This window comes from Elaeis guineensis, chromosome 3 (genome assembly GCF_000442705.2).
Source record: "Elaeis guineensis isolate ETL-2024a chromosome 3, EG11, whole genome shotgun sequence".
In the NCBI taxonomy this organism is placed as follows: Eukaryota; Viridiplantae; Streptophyta; class Magnoliopsida; order Arecales; family Arecaceae; genus Elaeis; species Elaeis guineensis.
Genome location: NC_025995.2, coordinates 75,151,633 through 75,168,321, shown reverse-complemented (window position 1 = coordinate 75,168,321; position 16,689 = coordinate 75,151,633). Strand labels below are relative to the sequence as shown.

The window sequence follows — 16,689 nt, the reverse complement described above, 5'->3', positions numbered from 1 at the left end:
GGTTTTGTATTCTTTTAAGTATATAAAAATTTTTTAACAGTATTTAAGTGTGATTCTTTAGGGTTTGATTGATATCTAGCATACATATATACACTGAACATTATATCAGGTCTACTTGCAGTCAGATATAATAAAAATTCTATCATGCCTTTATAAAGTTTTGTATCAATACTTTTACTATGCTCATCCTTTTCTAATTTACAGGAAGGAGTCATAGGGGTACTTATAATTTTTGAGATCTTCATTCTAAATTTCTTTAAAAGCTCTCTTATGTACTTACTTTGGGTGATGGAGATCCCTTCCTTTATTTGTTTGATCTAGAGTCCGAGGAAGAATATGAGTTCTCCCATCATGCTCATTTCGAACTCCCCCTACATAAACTTGGCAAATTTTTGGCATAAATTTTTATTAGTAGATCCAAATATAATGTTATCAACATATATTTGTATGACTAAAATTTTTTTATCTTTTTTTTATAAAAAGAGTAGTGTCAACTTTTTCTCTTGAAAAACTATTTTCTAATAAAAACTTACTTAATCTTTCATACCAAGCTCTAGGAGCTTGTTTTAATCCAATAATGCTTTGTTAAATTTAAATACATGATCTAAAAATTTATGATTTTCAAAACCTAGGGGTTGTTCAATATAAACCTTTACAGTAATATAACCATTTAGAAAAGTACTCTTAACATCTATTTGAAATAAATTAAAATTCATAAAGCAAGCAAAAGCAAGTAGCATTCTTATAGCTTTTAGTCCAGCAACAGGAGCAAATATTTCATCACAATCAATTCCTTCTTATTGATTATATCCTTTAGCAACTAATCTTGCTTTATTTCTTATAACATTTCCATCTTCATCTAATTTATTTCTATATACCCATTTGGTTCCTATTATTGGGTGATTTTTAGGTCTAGCAACTAGTGTCCATACATTATTTCTTTCAAATTGATTTAATTCTTCTTGCATGGTAATTATCCAGTTATTATCTTTTTCAGCTTCATCTATTGTTTTAGGTTCTAAGTGAGAAATAAAAGCTACATAATTGCAAACATCTCTAAGTGAAGATCTAGTTCTTATATCTTGTGTCGGATCATCAATTATTAATTCTTTAGGGTGATTGTGGACATATCTCTATTTCCTTGGAAGATTACTTATGTCTTGAGGTTGCTCTTGAATATTCTGATCATTGATGTTTTCATTCTCATATTTTTCATCCATCTGAACCTTATTTTGTTGATCCGAGTCATTTAGGGTGAGCTCCTTCATTCCATCTTCTATGATACCTGCATCATCAGCACCCTCTCTCTTTCTTGATGGAAGGTCATTAGTTTCATCAAAAAAATATGAATTGACTCTTCCACTACTAGTGATCTTTTATTAAATACTCTAAAAGTTTTACTAGAAGTGGAGTAGCCAAGAAAGATAGCTTTATCAGATTTAGCATCAAATTTACCTAAGCTATCTTTGCTATTATTCAAAACAAAATACTGGCAACCAAAAATATGAAAATAACCTATATTAGGCTTTCTACCCTTTTATAGTTCATAAGATATTTTCTTTAAAATTAGTCTTATTAAGGCAAGGTTTAGAATGTAACATGCTGTGTTAATTGTTTCTGTCCAAAAGTATTTGGGGAGCTTGCTTTCATATAGCATGGTATGTGCTATTTCTTCTAGTATTCTATTTTTTTTTTAACTATTCTATTTTGTTGTGGTATTCTAAGTGCTGAAAAATTATGATCTATGTCTTTTTCATCACAAAATTTTTCCAAGTCTTTATTTTTAAATTCAGCTCCATGATCATTTCGAATAGAAACAATTTGTAAACCTTTTTCATTTGAAATTTTTTAGCAAAACTTAGAGAAAGCAGAAAATGCTTCATCCTTAGAAGCTAAAAATAAAACTCAAGTAAAATATAAAAAATCATCAATGATTACAAAATCATATCTTTTTCCTCCTAGACTAGTTACCGGAAAGTGGATGGCCGGAGTGAAATGAGGGATGGGAGGAGAGTAGCAGCCAAGCAGTGCTATTCTGCACTTCAGCAATATTGGATGCGAAAGGTGAAAGTTCCTTTCTCGTAGGGAAAAAATGGATCCGTGTAATGCATCATTTTCACTCAATCTCTTTTTTCCTTGCAAGATCAAATAAATCCATATGCAAGATTTTTGGAGGTTTAGAAGTTGAAATAATATTTTTTAGATTTAAAGAAAATTCTTGTTTGTTTACCTAATTGACATGCATCATATATTTTATCTTTATCAAAACTAATTTTTGGCAAATCAAAAATCAAATCTTTTTTAATGATTTTAAAAAATATGTGCATACTAATATGTATAAGCCTACGATGCCAAAGCCAACTAGTCTCATTAATTTTAATATTCATGGCCATAAGATATTGCATGCTTTGTAAAGAGAGATTGTCCAAATCAATTATGTAAATATTGCCATGTCTATGTCCAATGAATATAGTGCTAGCATCAGTGGGACTAGTTACAATGTACATAGATGATTCAAAAACTACTTTATAACCTTTATCACATAATTGACTAATACTTAACAGGTTATGTTTAAGACCATCTACAATTAAAATATTTTCAATGCAAGTGGAGGGAGTGATATCAATGTTACTGATATCGATGATTTTTTCTTTACCATTGCCTCCAAAGGTGACCATCTCTCCATTCTTGGCTTCTAATATGATGAATTGTGATTCATCACTTGTCATGTGTCTTGAGCATCCACTACCAAGATACCACTTCTTTTTTATTACTTGGGATGCAAAACACACCTGCACACATAAGATCAAATTTTAACCTTAGGTACCCAAGCTAACTTAGGTCCTTTGGGGTTAGTCACAATGGTTTCTTTTAGAACCCATATTTTCTTAATCTTTCTACCATTAAATTTATTTGATGAACATGTATATGCTTTATGCCCTACCATATCACATCTAAAATAAGTAATATTTGACAGATTTCTTGTGGATTCATTGACAAAAATATTTTTGAAGAACTTTTGTTTTCTTAGAGTATTGTAGCCAAGTCCTGCTTTATCATATACAGCTTTTTGATTATCAATAATCATCTGAAGTTTGTTTGAACTTAAAGTAAATTTATCAACTATAGATTTTAACTTTGATATCTCTTCCTTTAATTTTTGATTTTCTTTTATAAGAGTTTTATTTTGACTAGAGAGTTCATCTTTTTCTTTTATTAGTGATTGATTCTTTAGATCTAATTCTTCATTTTTCTTATCAATTTCTTCTTTTTTCTTACTTAATTCATGGTTTCTTGATTTTAGATTTTTATTTTTAATTCTTAATTCTTTTAGGTCATTTAAGAGTTCATGAAAAGCTTCTAATAATTCATCATAAGTAAATTCAGGTTGAGTTTCAGATGATACCTCATTTTCGTATGCCATAAGGCACAGGTTGGTTTCTTCCTGGGTTTCTTCATCAGTGGTGGAGTCATCACTGTCACTCCATGTAGCCATCATGGCCTTCTTCTTGTTGAACTTCTTTTGGCCTTTCCTGAGTTGAGGGCATTCTGATCTGAAGTGGTCAGGCTTCTTGCACTCATAGCAAATTATGGGCTACTCTTTTTCTTTCTCTTTACTTGGCTCCCCCTTAGCTGGTGGCCTTCTCTTGGTCCCTTATCTTTTGCTTCTCATGAACCGTCTGAATTTTTTAGTGATCAGGGCTAAGTCCTCATCTTCTTCACTATTGTCTGATTTTTCTGAGTCATCTTCTTCTTGAGCTATTGACTTGAGGGCTATGATCCTCTTTCTTCTAGTTTGCTCCTCAGTGTGCTGGTTCATGGTCAGTTCATGGGTCATGAGGGATCCAAGCAGTTCCTCCAATGGTAGAACATTCAAGTCCTTGGCCTCTTGGATTGCAGTGACTTTTGCTTCCCATGATCTTGGTAATGACCTAAGCACTTTTCTCACAAGATCACTGTTAGAGTAACATTTGCCAAGACTTTTTAAGCCATTTATGATGTCAGTGAACTGAGTGAATATTTGAGTTATTGATTCTTCAGGTTCCATTTTAAACAGTTTATAGTTATGTACAAGCATATTGATTTTAGATTCTTTTATTTGGTTTGTGCCTTCGTGTGTGACTTTTAGCCTATCCCAAATTTTTTTAGCAGACATATATGTGGAAATATGATTAAATTCATTAACATCCAAAGTATAATATAAAATATTCATGGCTTTAGCATTGAGCTGAGCTATTTTCTTATCAAAATCATCCCATTCACCTTCCGACTTAGGGATAGACATGCCATCAATCAATTTGATGGGTATGTGTGGTCCATTTACTATGACACCCCAAATGTCATAGTCAAGTGCTTGAATGAAAATTCTCATCCGAACTTTTCAATAGGTATAGTTTGACCCATTGAAAAGTGAATATTGATTTGTGGATTGTTCCTCGCATAGGGATGTGCTAAATTAGGCTGTCATGGATCTTTAGCTCTTGATGGTTAAATCAAGCAAGAACTAAAGCATCGAGCTCTGATACCACTTGTTGCCCAGATATGGAGCCCAAGAGGGGGGGTGAATTGGGTCTTTTTGAAATTTTAAAGATTGAACTACTTAAGCAATGTGCCAAAGTGAAGAGTGAAGTGTATCAACTTGAAATAGAAATAAAATCAAATACAAATAAGAAGTAAGCAAGTAATGAGTACAAAGAATAAGAAAAGAGAGACAAGCATAACAAACACAAGAGATTTATAGTGGTTCAGTGCCAACCTTGCACCTACATCTACTCTCTAAGTCCCTACTTAGGAATGCAATCCACTAAATGGATAACAATAGATTACACCATATCAGACACCTCCGATCTTTGCCTTCCAAGCAAGAATACTTATTTCTCAGATACAAGCCAACCCTCAACACTCCAATTCAGGGTTCGGATCAATCTAAATGAGTTTTGAAATCCCTCAAAACTCAAACACCCAAAAATTATTTGAGAAAAATAGAGTATACAAATTTCAGCACACAAACTCCTTAAATATATACAATAAAAGAAATAGAAATATAATACTTAAGGGGTGGAAGCCTTTGCTGTACACTCTCAATAAATTTCACACTTGATTGCTGCTGGAGAGTGGTTGGTGAGGTGTTTAAATGCTTCAATTTCTCTTTTATGGCTGAAAATGGCTTTTCTTGGATTTAATCTTTGATCTTGTAAAAATCTTATGATTTTCTACTTGAATAGAGCATTTATAGTTATCATTTACCCTTGAAAATGTCTTAGAGTTGGTTTAGAGCCATTGGAGTATGTTTAATGCACATTACATGCATCAAAAATAGGCTGAAAACTAGCCGTTATGCAGCTCACCCAAAATGGGGTGTCCCACTAGCATTGGGGCATCCCATGGAGTGTCTTAAATGGTCAGACAGAAAGTCTTGCTTTCTATTTTGGTCACAAGGTCTCAGGAGGGCATCCCATAGGGTGTCCCAATTATATAAGGCATCCCAGGTGGGTCATCCCACAGTGTGTTATGATCCAAAATGCTACGTGCAGCTACCAACAGAAGGGGATGACCTAGATGGATTGTTCCATTATATTCTAACCCAATTTTTTATGTATTTAAGGCTCGAAACTTATCAGAACTCATCCAAATACTCTCAAATGAATTCAAATCAGTTTGAACACTCTCAAAAGCCTTCAAAACTTCACCAACTTGCTGAAACTTTAACTTTTGGTATATTTGATGAAGCTTTTCAAATTCAATCTCTTAGACTATCTGAAATATCATAAAAATAATCTTCAAATATAAAAAACTCATTAATAGTCTCCTCAAATGATTTATGATCATCAAAATCAATTCTTGAAGCAACACCTATAGATTTCTTTAATTTTCTTAAGAAGTGAATCAAAAGAGATAAAAGATTCGACAATCTAAAGAGTGATTTTTACAAAGGAGCTAGCATCTCAGTGAGATCAAAATCTTCTGATCAGATCGATCTCATGTAGATACTCGTAGAGATCGGATACTTGGGCAGCTTCAAAAGATCTTGAAGATATCTATGGATCATTGGATTGTGGCTTCAACGGATCATGAAGATATCCACGGATCATTGGATCGTGGTGAAGATCTATCCATGCAAAGATAAAATTTTGATTTCTATTTTTGCATAAATCTTAATCTTGTATATATGATGATGTCTGACTTTATATTGAGATATGATCTCTATGCATGTTTGATTAGATTAGATTAGATCTAATTAGTAATTTATTTTAACATCATTCTGACATAAAATTGTTCTGGCATAACATTAATATGTTATGTTGCATGGTTGTCATAAAATAATGTTGAAAAGATTTTTAAATTTTTTTTTGCTACATATTTTTAAATTTTTAAAATTATTGCATGCATACCAGATTGTCATATGATGGCATTTTCTAACAATGGTATCAGAGCTATCTCATTATTGTAAGATTAAGATCTAAATTTCATATTTGAAAATTATTTTTAAATATAAAATTATAAATAATTATGAAAAAGAGATGGAGTTCGAGATCTAAAAATCTATTTTCAGATCTAAAAATTTGAATGAATAAAATTATTGCGATGGATTTCATGATCAAAAAATCTATTTTTACATCTAAAATTTAGATTATTTTTTGTTCATGCATTGTTTTCAAGATCCAAAAAATTATTTTAAGATCTAAAAATCTGATTTCTTATATTCATGTATCCAAAAATTTGATATCTAATTTTCATGTGATGTGAATCTTGTTAGATCTGAATTTATCTTTATTATATATTCATGTATAAGATAATATTTATAGATAGAGATTCATCTTGATATGATCTGTGATGATATGGATGTTTTCAAGTTAAAATAATTTGATTGAATATAAGATAAGAGTTTATAAGTCAATCTAAGATCATCCTGATATAAGATTGCTCTGATATAACAAGGGTCATTATATGGTATAATTATCCTAGGATGATAAGAGATTAATATATAAAATATCATAAAAAATTAGTATGAATATAAGGACTATACGATAGTCATACGTGTGTTTTTTCTGGATATGTATAGTGATCTCCATGAATCATTATAAACCCTAAGAGTACGGTTACATTATGAATGTACTTTAGATGGTTGCAATCTTAATTTATGGTGAGAAACCAAAAGCTAAGCCCAATTTGAAATAGATTGACCTATTAGTGTCTAAGAAAAGTGCTTTGAAAGATAGTTACTTAATTAGGATCATTGTATTAGCAGCAGGGAGCCTCCCACCGATCATAACTTATCTGACTAATTTGGTTGACCAAATTTTGATTTGGAGTGCTTAGTATTAAGTTCACCATGATTGCATTGTACCATGAGTTTGGTCTTGATGAGTCAAGATGCGATCTCACTAATAGATCCAATATAATTATAGATTTACATGCGATATAAATAAATAATTAAAATCTAAGAAGACATAAATTAAATCTCCTCATAAATATTAAGTTGAGCAGTCTTCTATTATTATAGATGTGGGGGTCCTTTCGAGTGTTGATTGTTATTGACTGAATATAGTGGTTCAGTTGCATCAAAAAAAATACAACCACTCTATTAGCATGAGATGCGCCGAGGTAGAGATGAGGTTGGACCCAATTATTGAGAGACAGGCAGTTCAAACATGTATATTTTTAAAATTTTTATAACGAAAGTAGTAAATTAAACTATTTAATCTCCTACACATACTTTAGATCAAATATAAACTACCTTCTTAAGGATCTATGATATGAAAATATTGCATAAAAAAATCTAATCTGAAAGAAAACACTGCATCGATCATATTGATACCTTGAATCAGATCTAACACTTAGATCTAATCCGATGAGTTTAGAACCCATTATCTGATCATGGGTGGATGATCATCACTATTGATACATATGGTAGGAGGTCCTTCCTGATGTCGAGCAGCTGCATAGTGTGTCCGACATCTATAGGTGATCCACTCAAAGCCCTGAATAGATCGTCCTTTCCTAGAGTGCTAGCTCACAATGAAGGATCTGGATGGCTAATGGAGACTCCTTTCTTCAGATCAAATGGACATCTTCAGATTAGAAGGAGCTTTTCAAGAAGGATATGGAATGGAAGAAGAAAAACAAAACCCTTTTTTTTTCTCTCTTACAAAATTAAAACTAGGAAACCCTAGAACCCCCACCCTGGATCTCACACCCCAAAGAGGATCTTCTTCCTCTTTTTCTCACACACGGATGCCCACCCCTCTTTCTTAGATCTCTCAAGCCCTCTCTAGGATTTCTCATGCCAAATCTGAAGTGGTTTGGTGCATAAAAACTAGCCCTTCTTAAAGGTGGCATCCTATGTAGAGTTTGGATAATCTGGTTCAGCTTCAAAATAGCCTTTGATCTTATCATGGATTCAAATCAAATTTGAACTTCTTTTTAAATTAGATTTAATTTACACATAAGAGACTTAAAAAGAAGGGTAACACAACTTAGATTGGTACAAAAAATATCACACAAAAATTTATTTGTGCATGAGAAAGAAGGCTGGTCGGCGGCAATGAAGAGTCCCACAAAACTTGGACTCTTGATTAAAGCATGATTTCAAGCCAATTCAAAGTCAAACTTGAACCAACTAAATCATGATCCAAGAAGGATCAAAAAAAGGCATCACACACCTTCTACATACAAAAAATTCCATGTAAAAACCATTCTCACGTATGGAGAAAAGTAGAGCACAGTGAAAGGTGGTGCATGGGGTGTTCTTATTCCACTCAAATTTGAGTTTGTATTCATTTCTAATTAGGTTCTTGACCCAATCAAATTAAGTTATACCCAATTAGATTATCTAATCTAATTAGATAGTAAATAGTCTCGATTAAATCTTAATCAGATTAGAAATTAATGAAGCTTAAATCAGGAATCAAATATCCTTAGTGATTTGGTCATCTCATAACCTAATCAGATCAAACCAAATTGAATTCTATTCAATTAGATTTAATCCAAACTTTAATGCCCTATCAAATTGAGTTAATTAGCAATCTAATCACTAATCAATTCTCTTTTAATTTATCAATAATTAATAAATTAATTTATTATAATTTTTACATAAGGTTAACCATCAATCAAATTGATGATTAAACCCTAGAATGATTCTCAATCGTTGATTAGCCATATGTCCAGTTGGAAACTTCTTTTAAGTGTGACCCCATAGGTTCAAATCTAAGTCGATAGCATAGGAATAACTTTCTAAACTAATCGATGTAATCATCTAGCAATGGGATCCAACGTTTGGATAGATCAAAAGATTGCAAAGCATCATTCATGAACCTATTGGCATATGGTTATTGTATAATTCATCTGTTTGACCATAATGCTCAAGATGATCTAAAATTTAACTATCAAATCTAGATTTATCAGTCACATTATGTCTCAACCTTTCAAATCTATCACATAGATTATTTTGGCTAAGGTTTTACTAAATTGAAATATACTGATACATTAACTCCTACTTATTCGAAGAGGTCAATTCTATCTTGATTCACATACCAACTTTGTAAGTACTTGACTGTATCCAAAAATCTTCCATCACTGAATTAGAAATTTAGGTAGTTCAGTACCAAAGCATAGTGAGTTGCTTGCAAGTCATTATGGTGATCTCAGGCTTGAGGGATACTTATACCCATATCCTTCTGAGCTACTTTTGATAGTAGAGTACCCAGTAGTTGATCACGTTCACTAAGATATACTCCTACATATCACTTGTATGCCATACCAGTGTCTCCACACCACTTGGTTACAAGGACAACCAATGTATATGACATATAACGATCTATACTCGATAAATGCTATCATTCTAGTAATAGCATATCATTTGATCATGAACTAAATTTAAAGACTCAATGATATATCCTCCTATATCGATTAGGATAGTCCAAAGAACTTTATCACAATAATTAGAGTTCATTTAAGAAGATATACATTACTTTATGATGAAAAAGCCAAATAGTAATTTTATTAATTTATCAATTTATATATATTTATACTAATTTAGCACAACCATTAACAGGTTGATGATTGGCTTTAGAACATAATTTTCAATAACTCCCACTTGACCTAAAGTCAATCAGTACAGTATCGTATACCCATCTTCTGTTTGCGATCTTCGAACTCCTTGATACTGAGGGCTTTAGTAAATAGATCAATCAGATTCTCTTTTCTATCGATCTTCTGAAGCTCGACATCACCTCGATCCATAATCTTCCAGACCAGATGGTAGCGACATAGAATATGTTTGATGCACTGATGTGACTTCGATTCTTTCGCTTGAGCAATGGTGCCAATGCTATTGCAGTGCAACAAAATAGGACCATCGAGGGAGGATGCCACTTTGAGCTCATCAATGAACTTTCGTAACCACACAGCTTCTTTTACAGCATCAGATGCTTCGATGTATTCTACTCACAAGTAGAGTCGGCCACAGTGTGCTACTTGAAACTTTTTCATTAGATTGCTCCACCATTCAGGGTACAGATGTAACCCAACATGCTCTTGCTGTCATCATGATCTGATTAAAAATTGAAGTCGGTAAATCCCACAAGTTTTAAGTTGGTTTCACTATAAATAAGCCACTGGTCCTTAGTATTTCTCAAATACTTAAGGATGGCTTTTACAACCTTCTAGTGGTTCTCTCCTAAATCGGACTAGTATCTGCTCACTACTCCTAGTGAGTATGCCATATCTGATCTTATACATGTCATAGTGTACATTATGGAACCCATTATCGAAGTATATGGAATTCTGCTCATATGCTCCCTCTCTTAAAGAGTTGTCCGACAATCCCTTTTTGAGAGACTGATTCCATGGCCTATTGCAAGATAGCCCTTCTTAAAATTTTTCATACTGAACCGTTTCATCACGGTGTCGATGTACATGGATTGAGATAATTTAAGCATCCTCTTTGATCTATCTCTATAGATCTTCATCCCAAGGATGTAGGATGCTTCTCCTAAATCTTTCATGGAGAACTGAGAGTTAGCCAAACCTTTATTTCTTGTAATGCAGGAATGCCATTTTTGATTTAGAGAATGTCATCCACATACAGAATAAGAAATATAATTATAAAATTGTTAACCTATTTGTATATGTAGAGTTCTTCTCCGTTCCTAACGAAGCTATACGTTCTGATCACTTTATCAAAATGCATGTTCCAACCCTACTTGCTTGCTTCAATCCATAAATAGATCTCTGAAGCTTACATACCTTAAACTTATTTGTATATGTGAAACCTTTAGATTGTATCATATACATCTCTTCTTCTAGCTCACCATTGAGGAAAGCTATTTTCACATCCATTTATCAGATTTTATAGTCTAGATATGCAGCTATCACAAGCATGATCTGAATAGATTTCAGCATTGCTACAGGGGAGAACATCTCGTCATAGTCAATACCATAATATTGATGATACCTCATGATAACCAGACGGGCTTTATATATCTCCACCTTTTCATCTACATCTCTCTTTCTCTTGAAAATCCACTTACACCCTATGGGTTATATCCCTTCAAGTGGATCAACTAATATCCATATGTCGTGGACTTTTATAGACTCTATTTTGGATTTTATGGCTTTTAGCCACTTATCAGAGTCAGACCTTTGCATTATATCCATGTAGGAGATCAGACCCTTGTTGTTCTCATCGAGTTCAATAAGATCTTCATCTCGAATCAAAAAATCATAGTATTTGTCTGGTGGGTATGATACTTTATCAGATCTCCTTAATGGTGCATCAATAATGAGTTCTAGATTTGACTCAATCTAATCGGGTTCTGTGGGTTCACTAGTTTGTATCAATTTTTCTATCCATCGAACTTCATCAAGCTCAATTTTAGAAGCACTAATTCCTTCACTAAGGAATCTTTTTTCTAGAAAGTGTGCTTTATTACTCATGAATACTTTCTGTTCATCAGCAAGGTAGAAGTAATATCCTTTGGTATCTTTAGGATACCCTACAAAGATACACTTGTCAGACCTAGATCTTAGTTTATCTATTTTAAACATTTGACATAAGTCGGATACCCCCAAACCCTAAGATGTGAGAGTACTGATTTATGCCCAGTCCATAGCTCATATGGTATTTTATTCATAGACTTATTTGGAACCCTATTTGTTGGATTTTGACCACACAACAGAAAGTGATTTTTAAAATTTTAAAACTAAACAAATCAATAGCTTTAATAGTTAAAACTATCGAGCCAAAATTCAAACCCTAGAATCACCTTGCCGATGTCGATCAAAACAAAACAAGCATGCAAAGAGATAGAATTTTTACTTTCACCAAAAGAATAATGTGGCACATTGATGATCTCCACAAGACTCTAAAGTAAAAGCCCTCCAACGGTGATCAACATGAAAGTTGGCCAAGGTCTTTTCTAACTGGTGTTCAGCAGCAGCCTTGTCTTCTTAAGAATACTGCCAGCTTCAAACTCGAGGAGCGATCACACCAAAGCCCAGTTGCCTCCGATCTTGCCACCAGAATCATGTCAAAAAGATACTCTTCAGATATCTCACAATCTAAGATTTGATTTTGGGCTCCAACATATGAAAAAACTAAATCCTAAGGCACACTAGCAACACTTACTAATTCTCTCACCATCTTTCTTACAATTTTTGCCTCTCAATTTTTTCTTATTTTTTTCTTAATTTTTTTTTAAAATTTTTCTTCTCATTTACACACCACTTATCTCTAGTTTTCACCCAAAAACCTAGCACCTGGGCCATATGGGATGTCCCATTTAAATAGGGGACTAAGGGATGTGAGAAGGACCAAGGGGCGCCAACCTTTGGCGCTCCACATTCTCATGTGGTGAATAAATTCATTGTGTATGATTTTTGATGCAAAAAAGCCTTTATATAGAAGGACTCCTCTACTTCTGTGCCTCATAAAAATTCTATAATAATTTGGCATGAAATCATAAGAGATCTGGTTGAGAATTTAAGGCAATGCATAATGATAGGAGCCTTCTTTAAGAAGGACTCTCCATCTTCACATGCTAATTAGAGTGGGGCGTCAAATTTAGTTTTGTGTAGAACCTAATGGGCATAGAGGATTCTTTCTCCATTTGAAATTATTTTATGTTGGATAAGAACCCAATCAAAATTGATCCAATCTCATTAAGTCAAAGACAACTAGTCTAGGTTAGCTCAAACACTTTGAATTAAACCAATTTAGGAACTTGGGTTAATATAATGTGCTAGCATATCAAATTAACCCTTAAAATTTATATTAAATCCTAATTAAATCAAACCAAAGCTAAATCTTAAAGTGTGTAACCAATTGAGTTTCAAATTTAGCCAGTAGTGGACCCAGACTTTCGATGTAATCCTAATCCGATCAGATTAGGTCATCCGAAGAGTCCCAATCAACTAAGACTCTTCCTAATTGATTTCTAAATTAAATTCTTTTAATTCTGATGAGTCTACATATCAAGATTGATGTCTAGTAATGTATCATGACTATTTGAAAGATTTAAAATTTTGATAAAAAATTATCAAAATATTCTTCAGTGGCAAGTTTCTATGTAATTCTATCCTTCAGTCAAACAACATCTCAGATGAGCTGTGAGTATGAAAATATCCCAAACCCAATCACTTATCTTTATGTATCTCGATCAATAAATAATGATTTAGTTGATGATATATTAAAAACTCTTTTCTAATTATCATCCTGCTTTGGTCAAAGACTTCCAGAATCATCGATCTATAAGATCACATAGGATGTTCGCTCTCTTTATTAGGAGTGTTTGATCCCTTATTGATCACTCACAACCTTCATGCTCATTTCATCATATCCAGAATATCCTATACAAGGATCAAAGAATCAAGTTAGGAAGTGAACCAAAATATGGATTCATATACACAAGGTACCATAGCGATCTCAGGTCAAAAGATCACTTACACAATTTTGATTAGAGAATCATCAGCTGACATATAAATAAGACTCCATCTGATATTCTCTTGCAGATCTATTCAATAAACTCATTCTCTAATGAGCATCCATATCCTTATATTAGTGTCACCATACAAGTGGTTGTAAGATCAACCACCCTCATTTCTGAGCATACATAGGACATGCCATTCTTATGGTATTATTGATCCTCGACTCAATAAACCAATGACTAAAAATATTCTAGATTATGGCTATCAAAGATTTAGGTCTCACTGGCGTGATCTCATCATGGCCCTAAAATCATTGTCCGGACCTATAGGGTTCATTATAATCTTAAGAATAAAAAGATGCAGCATATAATGGATCAAAAATATCTTTTTATTAATAATATTAATATCAATTACATGAGTCTGAAAGATAAATTACAGAAAATACTCTATTACATCCCGTATGAGATTGACTTGTAGGACATTATTCTTTCCATCTCCCACTTGCACTAAAGTCAATTGCCCCCATACTTGATTCCCATGCTATCAAGGTGGCAGTCAAACTGCTGCATTGACATGGCCTTAGTGAACGTATCCACTATATTGTTCTTGGTGTCAACTCGCTCCACAATTACATCACATCTTTCAACGATCTTTCGAACGAGGTGGAATCGTCTTAAAATATACTTGGATTTATGATGAGACCTTAGTTCTTTGACTTGAGCAACTGCCCCAGTATTATCACAATAAAGGGGTATAGGTTGTTCAATCTCTAAAACCACATCTGTTAGTGCAGAATTTCGCCGATGCCAGAGAAGCTGGAGTCGAGGAGATCGCGTCCGCTGTCGGAACCTGCAAGAGAAGTCTAAACCAGAGTTGGGGGTGCTCTGGCAAGACCCTCCGACGCTCAAGTCAGTACTCTGCCTCAACAGAAATAGAGTACTCAAATGAAATTTTAGTAGAATTTCAAGATAGAGTTTTGAGCTTAGAGAAGAACGTATCTGGGGGTCTCCTTTTTATAGACAGAGAGCATAACTGATCGACAGCGATGTCTGTAACTGCCTGGTAGTGGACCGTTCATGGCCATGCGGAGTTTGTTGCAGAGAGTAGTGGCATCAGTGGACCGTTCAGAGCCACGTGGAGTTGTCATGGAGAGTGGAGTGGTGTCCGTTGTCGTGACTTGCCAGAGAGTGGTGGGGCCACGTGGAATCTGTTACAGAGAGTGGAGTGGGGTAGTGGCCATTGTCATGACTTGCCAGAGAGTTCAGGCCTGATGGCTGAAGCTCGACTGGGACGTCTGGTGGAGCAAAATGGTTCTCTGTCTCTGCAATCTAAGAGAGGCTCAAATATTTCCAAGGTTGCTGATGAGTCCACTATTGTCGGGTGCCTAGAGCACTGATGCTGCAGGTGGAAGTTATCTGCGGTAGAAGCTCAGACGGAGACTTTCTGTTGGAGAAGTTCGATTTCTAGAGGAATCTGATAGAGGGTCGACCAACAGTAGAGTTCGGATGACATTGTGGAGGTTCGTCTGCTGGAGGAGTCTTGAGGACACTGCGGAAGGTCAAACATTGGAGGAGTCCGAGATACAGTTCTACTGTAGAAGTTTGGACGGAGTCCAGCTCTCGTAGGAGTCCGAAAGGAGGTCGCTTATTGTACAAGCACGATCGAAGATCAGTTGTCGTGGAAGCTCGGATGGAGACTTCTTATTGTAGAAGTTTCACTGCTGGAGAAGCTCGATCATTGATGAGGTCTGAAAGAAGTTCGGAGTAGAGATCTGGTGGAGCCTATCCATCATAGAAGTTCATCTGGGATCCGGCTCTTGTAGGAGCTCAGATGAAATTAGCTCAGATGAAATCCGAAAGGCGGTCGACCGTCGTAGAAACTTGGATGGAGTCTGGTTATTGTAGAAGTCCTGTTGTTGGAGAAGCTCAGACATCGATGAAGCCCGAAAAAAGTTCGGAGTAAAGTCATTTATGGCCGAAAGAAGTCTAGGCTGAGATTCGGAGAATAGTTGATCACTATAGAAAATCAGCTGAATAGTCGATCACTGTAGAAAATCAGCTGATAGTGAAGCTCAGAGAGCGTTTGGAGCAGTCTGGTAGATGAATGGAGGAGCCCATTATTGGAGAAGTCCGAATGATATTATGGAAGCTCGATCGGTCGGGAGAGTTCGGAAAGATGCCACACAAGGTTGGAAGCCGGAAGAGCCCTGAAAGGGTCGGCCTCTTACGAACTTCGACTGGGGTTATTTTTATACCCAACACCAGTCCCCCTACTTTCGAGTTCGGGTTCCAAATGAAAGAAGTACAGAGAAATTTTCACAGCTGAAGTTGCCTCCCTTGATTTTGCACTCGGTCGTTTCCAGATATTTTGGCGTTTGGCACGCTGGTGCCGGAGCCTTTTCAAATCGAGGTGATCCAAAAAATTTTTTCAGAATTCTCACTGGAGCATTGCTCTAGGTACGGTGCAATAATGGTTCTGTCAGCTGTCAACCGCTTTCAGCCACCTGCCATGGTGAGTGGGACACGTGGCGGTTGTAGATCGGCCAGAGGAGATCCGCAATCATTACTGCACCGGACCTCGTCGCTTATTTAAACCTGCCTCTCTCCTTCAGGGGTCTCACTTTGGTTCGAAGTTTCTTTAGTCCCTCCTTCTTCCTGAGAGTTCCATTCTTCCCCAGCATCCTTCTAGGCCTTAGGCGTTCTTCGAGTCGTCCCCATCTCTGCATCCTTCGGACCAGCCTAGGTTAGTTCCAGAACTCTCCCC

At 35.0% G+C, this 16,689-nt stretch overlaps 1 pseudogene; it reads right to left on the bottom strand.

Annotated features, from left to right (window-relative positions):
• Positions 1-639: 639 nt before the first annotated feature.
• The window catches only part of LOC140856239 (uncharacterized), a 64,994-nt pseudogene continuing 48,944 nt past the window's right edge, over positions 640-16,689 (bottom strand).